Below are 11956 nucleotides of genomic sequence, written 5' to 3' on the forward strand. Positions count from 1 at the left end.
CCATTTGTTATGGTTGTCATGAATAATAAAGACAATTATTGCTACCATTTGTCCGGAGTTAGATAGCAGTTGTGTCCTTGTCCTCATCTCCTTCAAGAATTTACTTGCATAAACCGATAGTGAATAAAAGGGACTTGACTACAGATGTCATGGGAAAATGAGAAGCAAACAATCTGAAAAAAAAAAAAAATTCCCTTTGATGTTCCTTTTGTTCTGACACAGGGATATTTCTGTTTTTTTTTTTTTTTTGGTGGTGGTGGGGGAAGAGAGTTTCCACTCTTTTCTTCTTCTTGTTTTTTTTTTTTTTTTTAAGATTTTATTTATTTATTTGACAGACTGAGATCACAATTAGGCAGAGAAGCAGGCAGAGAGAGTGAGGAGGAAGCAGGCTCCCTGCCAAGCAGAAGGCCCAATGTGGGGCTCCATCCCAGGAACCTGAGATCATGACCTGAGCCGAAGGCAGAGGCTTAACCCTCTGAGCCACCCAGGCACCTCACCACTTTTTTTCTTGAATAGGCTCTATGCCCAGTGTGGAGCCCAATGTGGGGCTTGTACTCACCACCCAGAAATCAAGACCTGAGCTGAGATCAAGAGTCCAGTGCTAAACCAGCTGAGCCATAGACCCAGTCTATGAGTGACTGAGCCAAAAGACTTTATTTAACTTTCCCAGGCGGCTCCCGAAGATGGCAGAGGGGCAGGATGGCCCTGGTCCTGGATGGCCAGGTCATCTCCTGGGCCACCTGGCAGCCATCATGGTCAAACAGGTGTTCCTAGGTCAGAAGGCTGTATTCATGCACTATGAGGGCATCAACATTTCTGGCAATTTCTACAGAAACAAATTGAAGTACCTGGTCTTCCTCCACAAGCACATGAACACCGGCCCATCCCATGGCCCCCACCACTTCTGAGCACCCAGCCGCGTCTTTTGGCAGACAGTGCAAGGCCTGCTGTCTCACAGGACCAAGCGAGGCCAGGCTGCCCTGGGTCGCCTCAAGGTGTTTGATGGGATCCCACCACCTTATGACAGGAAAAAGAAGATGGTGCTTCCTGCTGCCCTCACAGCGGTGCACATGAAGCCTACAGGGAAGTTGGTTTTCCTGGGGCGCCTGGCTCACGAGGTTGGTTGGAAATACCAGGGAGTGGCAGCCACCCTGGAGGAGAAGAGGAAGGGGAAGGCCAAGACCCATTACCTCTAAAAGCCTCTAATGAGGTTACAGATACAGACCGAAAAGAATATAGAGAGGAAAACTGATAAATATTCAGAGGACTTCAAGATCCACGAATTCTGGTCTGAGCCAATTAAATGCTGTTTATTAAAACAACATTATAAAACTGTTTATTCCTCAAAAAATTTATTTATTTGAGAGAGAGAGAGAGGGCACACATGCAGTCGCCAGTTGCACGAGTGGGGGAGGGGTAGAGGGGGAGGGGAAGAAAGAGAGAGAATCTCTTTTTTTTTTTTTTTTAAAGGTTTATTTATTTATTTATTTGTCAGAGAGAGAGGGAGAGAGAGTGAGCACAGGCAGACGGAGAAGCAGGCTCCCTGCCGAGCAAGGAGCCCGATGCGGACTCGATCCCAGGACGCTGGGATCATGACCTGAGCCGAAGGCAGCTGCTTAACCAACGGAGCCACCCAGGCATCCTGAGAGAGAATCTCTTAAGCACGCTGGGCACTCTACATCAAGCCCAAGGTGGGGCTCGATCTCACAATGCAGAGATCATGACCTGAGCAGAAACCAAGTGTTGGACACTCAAACAGCTGAGCTACCAAGGTGCCCCCAAAGTGAGTCTTAAATAAGGAAGTTCATAAGACTTTTTTTTAGCTTGTGTCAATAATACAGGAAACATGGAACCAGGTAGAGTTGTGGATATAAACCTGGGACCTAAGACATTTTAAGCATTTGTAGAAAAGCAATGAGTAAGTTGTCTTGGGCCAAATCTCATAGGATGTTTTACGTGGGGAACAACCCAGGAGATAACCCAGGAGTGAACCTTGAAAAGCTGAAACATGTCAGGTGGGATCCTTAGAAAATAGGTTCACATTACTTAAACTCAGTTTTTGGTGGCCACACTCCTTTCACCCTTCTTTTAGTAACAGTGTGAATTTTGTTCTAGGAGAGCTTGCCTCCTGAATTTTCAGTCCAGGTGCTCTAGGTGGTATTCATTCAGTGTCCCACTTCCAAAGAGTTCATGTGGGGTGAATTTTATGGTATGTGAATTATATTTCAATAAAGATGTTATTAAAAAAATAAAATTCATGAGACTCAGTCTGGCTAATTAGAATATTACATTCTCCTGGCCAGAGTGAATCTGTTCAGGGACAGTTATGTAACCCAATCAAGCTAATAAAAAGAAATGAGACTTTTGCTGGGATTGTCGAAAGTCACACCTTAACACATTTTTTTGTTACTGAATTGAACTGGGGAGAGGATTCGAGAGATAGTTCTCTCATGGGGTCAGAGAACAAGCGCAACCTTCTCAAGACAAACATTTAGATGGTATTTCCCGATGACGTTTTGGTTTAACCTTCTTCTGAACCCAGCCTTGATTGAAGCAAGATCTTTTCTCTTTTCTTTTTTTAAGTTTATTTATTTAGGTAATCTCTATACCCAATGTAGAGTGTGAACTCATGACCCTGACATCAAGAGTTGCATACTCTACTGACTGAGTCAGCCTTGTGCCCCTGAAGATCTTAAGACTTTTTTCAGTACCATAAGCCAATAGCTTATCTTTCTTTCCTTAAGCCAATGTGGGTTGTGGTTTTTGTTATTGGCAACTAGAAAGAAGTTCTAAATGATAATACAGCTCATACCAAAACTGAAGTGTAGTAGACACTCAACTGTAGAATTATCTAAGTTAAGGATAGTTTTCGTAAGAGTGGACACCCTTCTTTCCTAGACTGGAAAGTGGGCCACTCTTATAGCCCTTAACGTAAAGAAAGAAAGAGCTGGTTGATGACTGTCATGTATTTTATCTTGGGACTAGAACTATTTATTGCCAAAGGATGGAATGTTAAAAGATACAACACAACCATGAAAGAATTCTGTTGTGTTGGCTGTTTCTTGTGGCCTATGTGATGGTGCTCCAAAAAAGGAGGGCTTAGGTTGAAAGTGGCTCAATCTGATATCTAAGTGCTAAAATCAATATTTTAAAAACACTCCTAATCCTACAGGTCTCATCCAACCAACTCTCCTAATGCACTTCTGCCCGACAAAGTGGGCAATTCCTAGTTACAACAACGTGGTAGGGACCCAGGCCTGGAGCAGATTAGCCTCACCTACCTACTCAAGAACACTATTTTGAGTTTCGTAAAATAGATGTAGAGATGAAGCCCTTAAGCTAAGGGTTGTAGTAGAACAACAGAGCTCTGGACTCTGTTGCTAAGAAACAGAATCCCATAGGTCCAGTTCTAGACTCGACTAGTGGTCTGGCTTTGGTTATTAGCTCAGAGAATTGCACAGAAGCAAGAGCTAACTAAACCCCAAGTCTGGCATAAAGACTAGTGATCATTTCACCCCTAAGTCTCTTGTCATACTATTAGTAGCTGAAAAGGTATAACCTCAGGAAAGGAAACCCTCCCCAGTGCCCATCTTAAATGTGACCTTGGAAGAAAAGGGACTGTTTTGGCCAATTACTTCACTTCCAAGATTCAGGACTTTGCTTCCTGTCAGCAGTATATGATACATGCTACGGATTGGAGACAACTCTCTGTTTTTTTCTACTCATCTTTTTTCCGAAGAAGTGTTGATGGGGGTTGGGAAACAAAAAAAAAAAAAAAAAAACAAGATGATGGGCAGATCACTACTCCACTTTATTACTACTATTTTTTTAAAAAATATTTTTCATTTTTAAGTAATCTCTATACCCAACATGAGGCTGGAACTTACAATCCCAAGATCAAAGTCACATGCTTGGGGCGCCTGGGTGGTCAGTCAGTTAAAGATCCGACTCTTGAATTCAGCTCAGGTCATGATATCAAGGTCGTGAGATTGAGCCCTGCATTGGGCTCCAAGCTCAGCGGGGAATCTGCTTCTCTCCTTTTCTCTCCCTCTCCCTCTGCCCACCCCCTGCCCTCACCTCCCACTCACATGCACTCTCTCTCTCTCTCTCAAATAAATAATATATCTTTTAAAAAAGGGGGTGGCATGCTCTACTGACTGAGTCAGTCAGATGCCCCTCACTCCATCACTGTTATTCTGGACTCTGTTCCCTGGGCATTTTGATGCTGGGAATAGCATGGTGTCAACTCCCGTCTATTGGAAAGCAGATGCTGGTGAAGTTAGAAATGCAAAAAGTTTATTAGGCAGTGGGGGAGGATCCACGGGACATCTGATACTCTAAAAAAGGGATTTATCAGGAGCAATGTCTGTAAAGGATAAAAGGGGAGCAAGCTGGAGTGGGTGGGTAAAGCCTTCGTGCAGAGCATACAAAGCCTGAGTGCGATGGTGGTTCTGTTGCAAAACTGCAGTTAGAGTAGCCTGCCTTGCCCAGAAACGGCTAGATGTGAATAAGCCTGTCATGCTTCATCATTGCCTGGGACGGTGGCCCAGGAAGAGCATGGCCTCAGCGGAGAAGCTACCTAGCTGAGTCCTGAAGGTGCTGCTGAAGGAGGCTGCTAGCTAGCTGCCATCTTCCCAGCTGGGCAGCATGTTCTTCCTTGAGAGCAGACCTGATGGTCGCTCTTCCACAGCGGACACACTTCTTGGTTCTTTTTATTACCATTATTACCCTAATACATCAGGTATGTTGGTGGGTGCCTCTGTTACTTTTACCGTGTAAGGTGGCTTTGCTGGGTTATGCGAAGTCACCCGGAGAGCTGCGACGAGTATTCCAGGGAGCCACGAGACGGAACTTTGCGCGTCCTGTTTTAAGGGCGGTGCGGTTGTGTTTTGGTCACATACGGTATTCCGGTATGGAGGTGTGGGCAGGTTTTAAAGCATGTGAATGGGAAGAAGGGTATGTGGGAATGTCAAGAAACAAAGTGAATCGTGAAAATCCATTTTGCTACCCAGCACACGCTCATCGTTCTTCTGGCGAAAGTGTTCCAGTCTTCCTCTCTGCTGTCCCTCTGTCCTGCGCCACCAGCCCCGAGGCTTTCCAGGGCAGCTGGTTCCAGCCCCGCCTCCAGGGGTGGGCGTGGCTCGGCCTTAGCCAATCAGTGCATTGCATTCTCCATGCCTCTGATAATGCAAAGACAGGCACGAGGTCCAGAGTCAATAAAACACGGTGAGAATTCTTTGTTGTTTTTTTGTCTTAAGATCGTTGAGTGAAAAGCACATGTTTTCGTTTTCTTCTGGACGGGAATCTGGAAATCGGCCTTGAAGCGGTGACAGCCAACTTGACCCCTTGCACAGAGTCTGAGAATGAAAAGGCAAGTCAACATGAATGACGGAGCCAAGAGGCTGAGCGAGGTGGGTGCTGGCTGAAGCTATTTGAGGTTCTAAATCCATTTTTACCTGAGGTATGATCCCTCCTAGGATTTGAACATGTTTTACCTAAGAAAATCGGTACATCTACATACGTATACACACATCTGTATACACAAATTGTGTATACACACATCTGTACACATTTATATTTACTTCTGTGTCTACTGTTATGTTAACAACAAACTTATATAGAAATCTCCGATTCAAATCCAATACCACAGGGTTCATTCTTCTTCTTTTTTTTTTTTTTAAAGTCACCTCTGTGCCCACTATGGGGGCTCAAACCCATGACCCCAAGATCAAGAGTCACATGCTCTACCAACTGAGCCAGTCAGATGCCCTTATTTTCCTATTTCTAATTGTCTTGTTTGACAGTAAGAGACTTGCCTCCTGTTATGATGGGTATATTAACTTATCTGCTTAATCCTCCTGTAGGTAGCTGGTCTCTCATGATAACTACCGTGCCTGTTCCCGTCATAGAGCCCTCCTCACCCCACTTAGAGTCTGACATCCTCCCTGCCTTGGCAAACACTGTTCTTACTCCGCTCGGGCTCCGGTACTCTGTGCCTGGCTGATGCTGGTGCCATCCTACGTCGATATCCTTTTCACCCAGCTCGGACTCGGACATCCTCCGTGGGGTCACCACTGTTGGGTGGTAGCCACAGGGTAGAGGTACCATTCACTGTGATTAGCCATTCACTGTGAAAGGACATGTGGGTTACTTCCAGTGTGGGGTATTACGGGTAAAGCTATTATGAATGGTCGTGTATGTGTTTTTGTATGAACGCAGCTTTCATTTCTCTGGGATGAAAGTCCAGCAATGAGATTGATGGGTCATATGGTAAGGTCAAGTTTCATCTTTTAAGAAATAGCCGCACTCTTTTCCGCAATGGCTCTTTCACTTTATACTCCTCAGTCTAGTGACTTTTCTTTTCTTTTTTTTAACCAGATCTTTCAGGAAGGCAGAACAAGGAAGGGAAGACAAAAGGAGAGAAGAGAAGGAAGATATTAATAAACTATTACCTATACTGATGTCCGTGTCTGGTTTCTCCAATTTTTGTCTTTTGATCTTGCTTTTTGTTTTCAGACCATTGACACAGTATTTAAATTTTTATTGCTATGGGATATTTTCTTGTAAAAGCACTTTTTATCTGCTCTTTTTAGCATTATTCTTTAATAGTTTCTCTATTAAAACATTTTAAAAGCCAGGACACCTGGGTGGCTCAGTCGTTGGGCGTCTGCCTGAGGTTCTGAGCTCTGCATTGGGCTCCCTGCTCGGCGGGAAGCCTGCTTCTCTCTCTGCCACTCCCTCTGCTTGTGTTCCCTCTCCTGCTGTCTCTCTGTCAAATAAATAAATAATCTTTTAAAAAAGTTTTTTTTAAAGGTTATTTGACAGAGAAAGAGAGAGAGAGATCACAAGTAGGCAGAGAGGCAGGCAGAGAGAGAGGAAGAGGCAGGCTCCTTGCTGAGCAGAGAGCCCGATGTGGGGCTTGATCCCAGGACACTGGGATCATGTTCTGAGCTGAAAGCAGAGGCTTTAACCTACACTGAGCCACCCAGGCGCCCCTAAAAAAAATTTTTTTTAAAGCCATGTTATTCGGGTATTATAAATATACAGTAAATTTCATGGTTTTTAGTGTATGGTTCTTTTTTTTTTTTAAAGATTTTATCTATTATTTTAGAACGAGAGAGTGAGAGAGCAGGAGAGGAGCAGAGGGAGAAGGAGATGGTCCTCAACAGACTCTGCACTGAGCGCAAGCCCGGTGTAGGGCTGGATCCCAGGATCCCGAGATCATCACCCAAGATGGAACCAAGAGTCAGACGCTTTCCAACCCCCAGACCCCTCATGCATTTTTAATTTCTGATTTACTTACATCTGTTTTAGTTTTACTTCACTCAGGATTTATAAATTTTCTTTCTAAGATCTTAAATTGAATGTTTATTTAGGTGTCTATTAGTAATAAATTAATTTAAAAGCCTGCATTTTTTGTAAGAGTTTTCCTGCATTTCAAAGCTTTTAAGAAGTATTTTTTTACTATTATTTTCAATGAATTACATAATAACACCGTGAATAAGTGTTGAAGTCCTTTTAATATTATTTTAAAATAGACTTTTATTATGTTCTCAATTTTCCCCTTAGTAAGTCTGTTATTTAGGAAAATTTTAAATTTTTTCATGTAATTAAATTTCTTGTTTTATGTTGGTACTATTAAGTTCCTTTTTTATCACAAGGGATGACCTAGAGGACATTTTGTATGTACTATAAATAGATGTCTTTGGCTTCATTTAATTGATTCCAAATATCAATTAATTCTCTATTTGGAGATGTCACAACCCTTTGCACAATACTTCATGCTCTCAGTCTCTCATTATTGACACTGGAGAATTAAAATCTCCTGTATAATCTACATTCTGTCAATTGCCCGTATTTCTAACAAACACATACACATAGGGCTTTGGTTCACATTCTTCTCTACCTAACTACGACCACTTTCCTAGGTAAATTGTACATTCTGTCTCTTACTGCCAGAGTTCCTGAACCTCTCTACTCCAACCCTTCCTTCCTTTCAACAACCCCCTCTCCTAGCCACATCCTGGACCTTGTTATAGTTTGGGACTCTTCTACCTTTGGTATCTCACTTTGAGACCACATCCTTCCTCTCCATTCCTGACTCCCACAAAGCAGCAAACTCATCTAACCCTGCCCTCCAGCTCTCCAGGCTTTTCCCTTCCTCTAGTTGGGTTTAACCCATTTTGGATACTCATTCTTTGCAAACTCAACTCGACTCTCATTTTCAGTCACTTCAACTTTGTTCTCCCTGGTACCTTCAGTTTCCTTTCCTGCTTATCCCTCTCTACTCAATCTGTCCTACAAATTCCCAACCCTCGGTTGCTATAGTCATCTGCCTTCTCCTCTACTTACCTTCAGGGGATGCAGAATTTAATAAAGATTCTTGACTGACAAGGAGAAACCAGCTGGAGCTAGCTTCAAAGAAAGAAACAAACCTGAAGATTCTAATGTGTACCTTTAGAGGACCAAGGGTCAAAAATGTCTGCCCGAGGCACCTGGTGGCTCAGTCAGTTAAGCATCTGACTCGTGATTTCTGCACAGCTCATGATCTCAGGGTCGTGAGATTGAGCCCTGTGTCAGGCTCCACTCTGGGTGTGGAGCCTGCTTAAGATTCTCCCTGGCCCTCTGCCTCTGCCCCTCCCCCTGCTTGTGTGTGCCTAGGAGTTTGCTCTAACTCTCTTCCAAAAAACAAAACAAAACAAAAGCGAATGCAGCCTGGGCTTCAGAGGACCAGAATCACAACTTCTCCTGGCCTTGAGAGGACCAGAATCACAACTTCTCTTTTCATTTTTCATCTCTGCTTTTCTCTTCCTGACTGCTTCTTTCTTATAGAAGGTTTTCTGTTCTCCTATAATCACATGGAAGACCATGTGGACTGGATATTCTTAGTCTCAATTTTGAAATCATGGGGAAAGAACTCTGATTGGCAGAAGTCAATTCTAGGTCAACTAGGGCCAGAAGTGCATAGTCGTATTTTATAAAATGGCAGCAGGCGATGCGTAGCACTCATCTACGAACCTATGGCCAGGGAGGACAGGATGAGCTGATGGATTTGGCCAGAGTTGAATGTACTCCTGAAATCCGGTACTGGGGTCAGAGAAATAGGCAGTGCTGTTGGAAATGGTCTCACTCTCTTGCCCACTGGAAGAGGCTGAACTAGCCCAGGGCTACCTGAACTGCAAGGGATTAGAGTAGGTTTTTCCGGATTATCTGACATAGTTGCTAAATGATAGATAAGGAAGCTGACAGATTTCTTGGTGATTAATTACCATCTATTTCTTGTGAGTGTAACTTGTGTAGGACCAGGCTATGAGGTAAGTAAGGTTTTGCTCAGCATGTTTTTGCTGCTGTATTTGAAGTTTACAAAAATCTTAGAGGGATGCCTGGGTGGCTCAGTTATTAAGTGTCTGCCTTTGGCTCAGGTCATGATCCCAGGGTCCTGGGATGGAGCCCCACATCCAGCTGCCTGCTCAGTGGGAGCTGCTTCTCCCTTTTCCACTCCCCCTGTTTGTGTTCCTTCTCTCGCTGTGTGTGTCTCTGTCAAATAAATAAAAATATTGAAAGTAAATAAATAAAAAATTAAAAAATCTTAGAATATTAAAAATTTCCACAGTCATTGCTAAATATTAAACTTTTTCTCCAAGTCAAATGTAAAAGACTTTAGATAATTTTGGGTTAATCACTGCACTTCCATTAGTTAAGATAACCAACAATCAATTAAATAAACTCATAAAAAATCAAAATAAATAAACTTAAAAAATCAAAATAAATTTATATGTGTTCTTTGTCTAATAAACATCATAGTTATGTAAAAACAAATCAGCTTCAGGGAGTATAGTTTTGCTTTGAGCAAATTCATGTAGATGTGAATTCTGCCCATATTTATGCATAAAATAATTAAATATGCTTTGAAAATAATGTTAAAATTATTCACTGAGTGCCTTTTTACTAAATACTTTTTCCTGCCTCCTTACAAATTATTTATTGAGAAATCATAGAGGGTAAATATGAGAACACACAAAAACTAAGACAAAAAAAAATCTTGTTTCCTTTATTTTGTCCTGGATTAGTTTTTTTTTTTTTTATTTGGCTCTTAACTCTCCTTGAATGAGCAAAAACCCCACTGGGAGTATTTGAGAAATTTAGAATAACCAAATACACCAAAACTGAATAATAAAAAAAGTGAAATACTCCCTCTCCTTCTTCTCCTCTTAGTTGTTTCAATGTAAATTGGTCTCTCTATAGTTTCAGAGCAGAATTATCATAAGATCAGCCGCTGCAAGTGTTCTGTTCTCTGGCAGAGTTTCTGAGGAGCAAAGCCCTTAGTGGTCCTGGTTGTTTCTACTATTCACACCCAGAGAGATTTGTTCTCAGTGGAATTGCAAATCTCTGAATTTCCCCTATAGATTTATCATTTGTAAGAAAATATTTGGAAAGAAGACAGTGAGAGATGTGGCTAATAGCATTAATGATGCATTTTTCTTACTTTTAAATTCAAGCCATGAATGTCCTATGGTTAAAAAAGAAAAAAAAAAAAGGATTTTCTATTTTCCACATCTTCCTGGAAGTGACCACATTCTGATACTTGCCAGGGAAATATATTTTCAGCATAATATTTTAACTGACTCTTTTTAAAAAAGATTTTATTAATTAATTAATTTATTTAAGTAATCTCTCCACCCAGCTGGGGGGCTCAAACTCACAACCTTGAGATCAACATCATGTTCTTTTCACTGAGCCACCCAAGCACCTCTAAAAGTCTAGCTGACTTTTTAAAAAAGTTTATTTGTTTATTTATTTTTAAGTAATCTCCCACCCCCCTATAATGTGGGGCTCAAACTCAGGACTCTGAGATAGAGAGTCACATGCTCTTCCAACTGAGCTGGACAGGCACTCCTAGTTGACCTTTCATTTTTATTTTTTTTAATTTAAAAAAAATTTTAAGGATTTTATTTATTTATTTCTCAGAGAGAGAGAGAAAGAGAGAGAGCACAAGTAGGCAGAGAGGCAGGCAGAGGTAGAGAGAGGAGCAGGCTCTCCACCAAACAAGGAGCCTGATGCAGGACTTGATCCCAGGACCCTGGGATCACGACCTGAGCTGAAGGCAGCGGCTTAACCAACTGAGCCACCCAGGCATCCCTGACCTTTCTTTTTTAAAAGATTTATTTATTTGAGACGGAGAAAGGAGAGAGGGAGGGACAGATGGAGAAGGGAGGGGGAGGAAGAAGTAGACTCCCTACTGAGTGTGGAGACAAGGCAGGGCTCTAATCCCGGGACCCTGTGATCCTGACCTAGTGGAAATCAAGAACCCGAGGCTCATCCAACGGAGCCACCCAGACATCCCACCCTTGATGGTCATTGCTAATGTCTCCTTAGAGAGCACTAGCTTTGTTTGTTTTGTTATATTTTTTTAAGTTTGACTTTTAAAATGACATCAGCCAAATGTATTAGATTTTTTAAAGTAGGTGAACAACCTTTATTTATTCCCCAAATATTTATATTTTAAGCACTGTGATAAGACAATGCTTAGAAAAGCCACTACCTTCCCCCAGGAATATCATTTCAGTGGTTTCCACCTCTTCATACTATATCATCAATTTCTCCATCTCCATGACCTTGTTCTTATTTAGCATATAGCAATCTTTTGTTTTCTCCTATCTTTAAAAAATAGTCCTTTATTTTTTTAATTTTAATTCCAGTATAGTTAACCCACAGTGCTTTGTAAAACAGTCCTTCTTTATGAACCCACTTCCTCCACTGCTACAGTCCAACATTTCTGCTCCTCCTTGCAGCATTTGCAGAATTTTCTATACCTCCTCTCTCCAGTTCTCTTCCATCCTTCACTCTGGAATTCACTTTGTTCAACTCCTACCCACACCATTCTACCAAAAGTGCCCTTCCGAGGTGCTCAGACTCATCATTAATTCTCAGTCATCTTACCTGACCATCTGATACT

The 11956-nt window shown here is 42.0% G+C and overlaps 1 pseudogene; it reads left to right on the top strand.

Annotated features, from left to right (window-relative positions):
- The first annotated feature begins 683 nt into the window (after nt 1–683).
- On the top strand, nt 684–4871 carry LOC122908675 (annotated as a pseudogene).
- The last annotated feature ends 7085 nt before the right edge of the window (nt 4872–11956 follow it).

This window comes from Neovison vison, chromosome 1 (assembly GCF_020171115.1).
Source record: "Neovison vison isolate M4711 chromosome 1, ASM_NN_V1, whole genome shotgun sequence".
Taxonomy (NCBI): Eukaryota; Metazoa; Chordata; class Mammalia; order Carnivora; family Mustelidae; genus Neogale; species Neogale vison.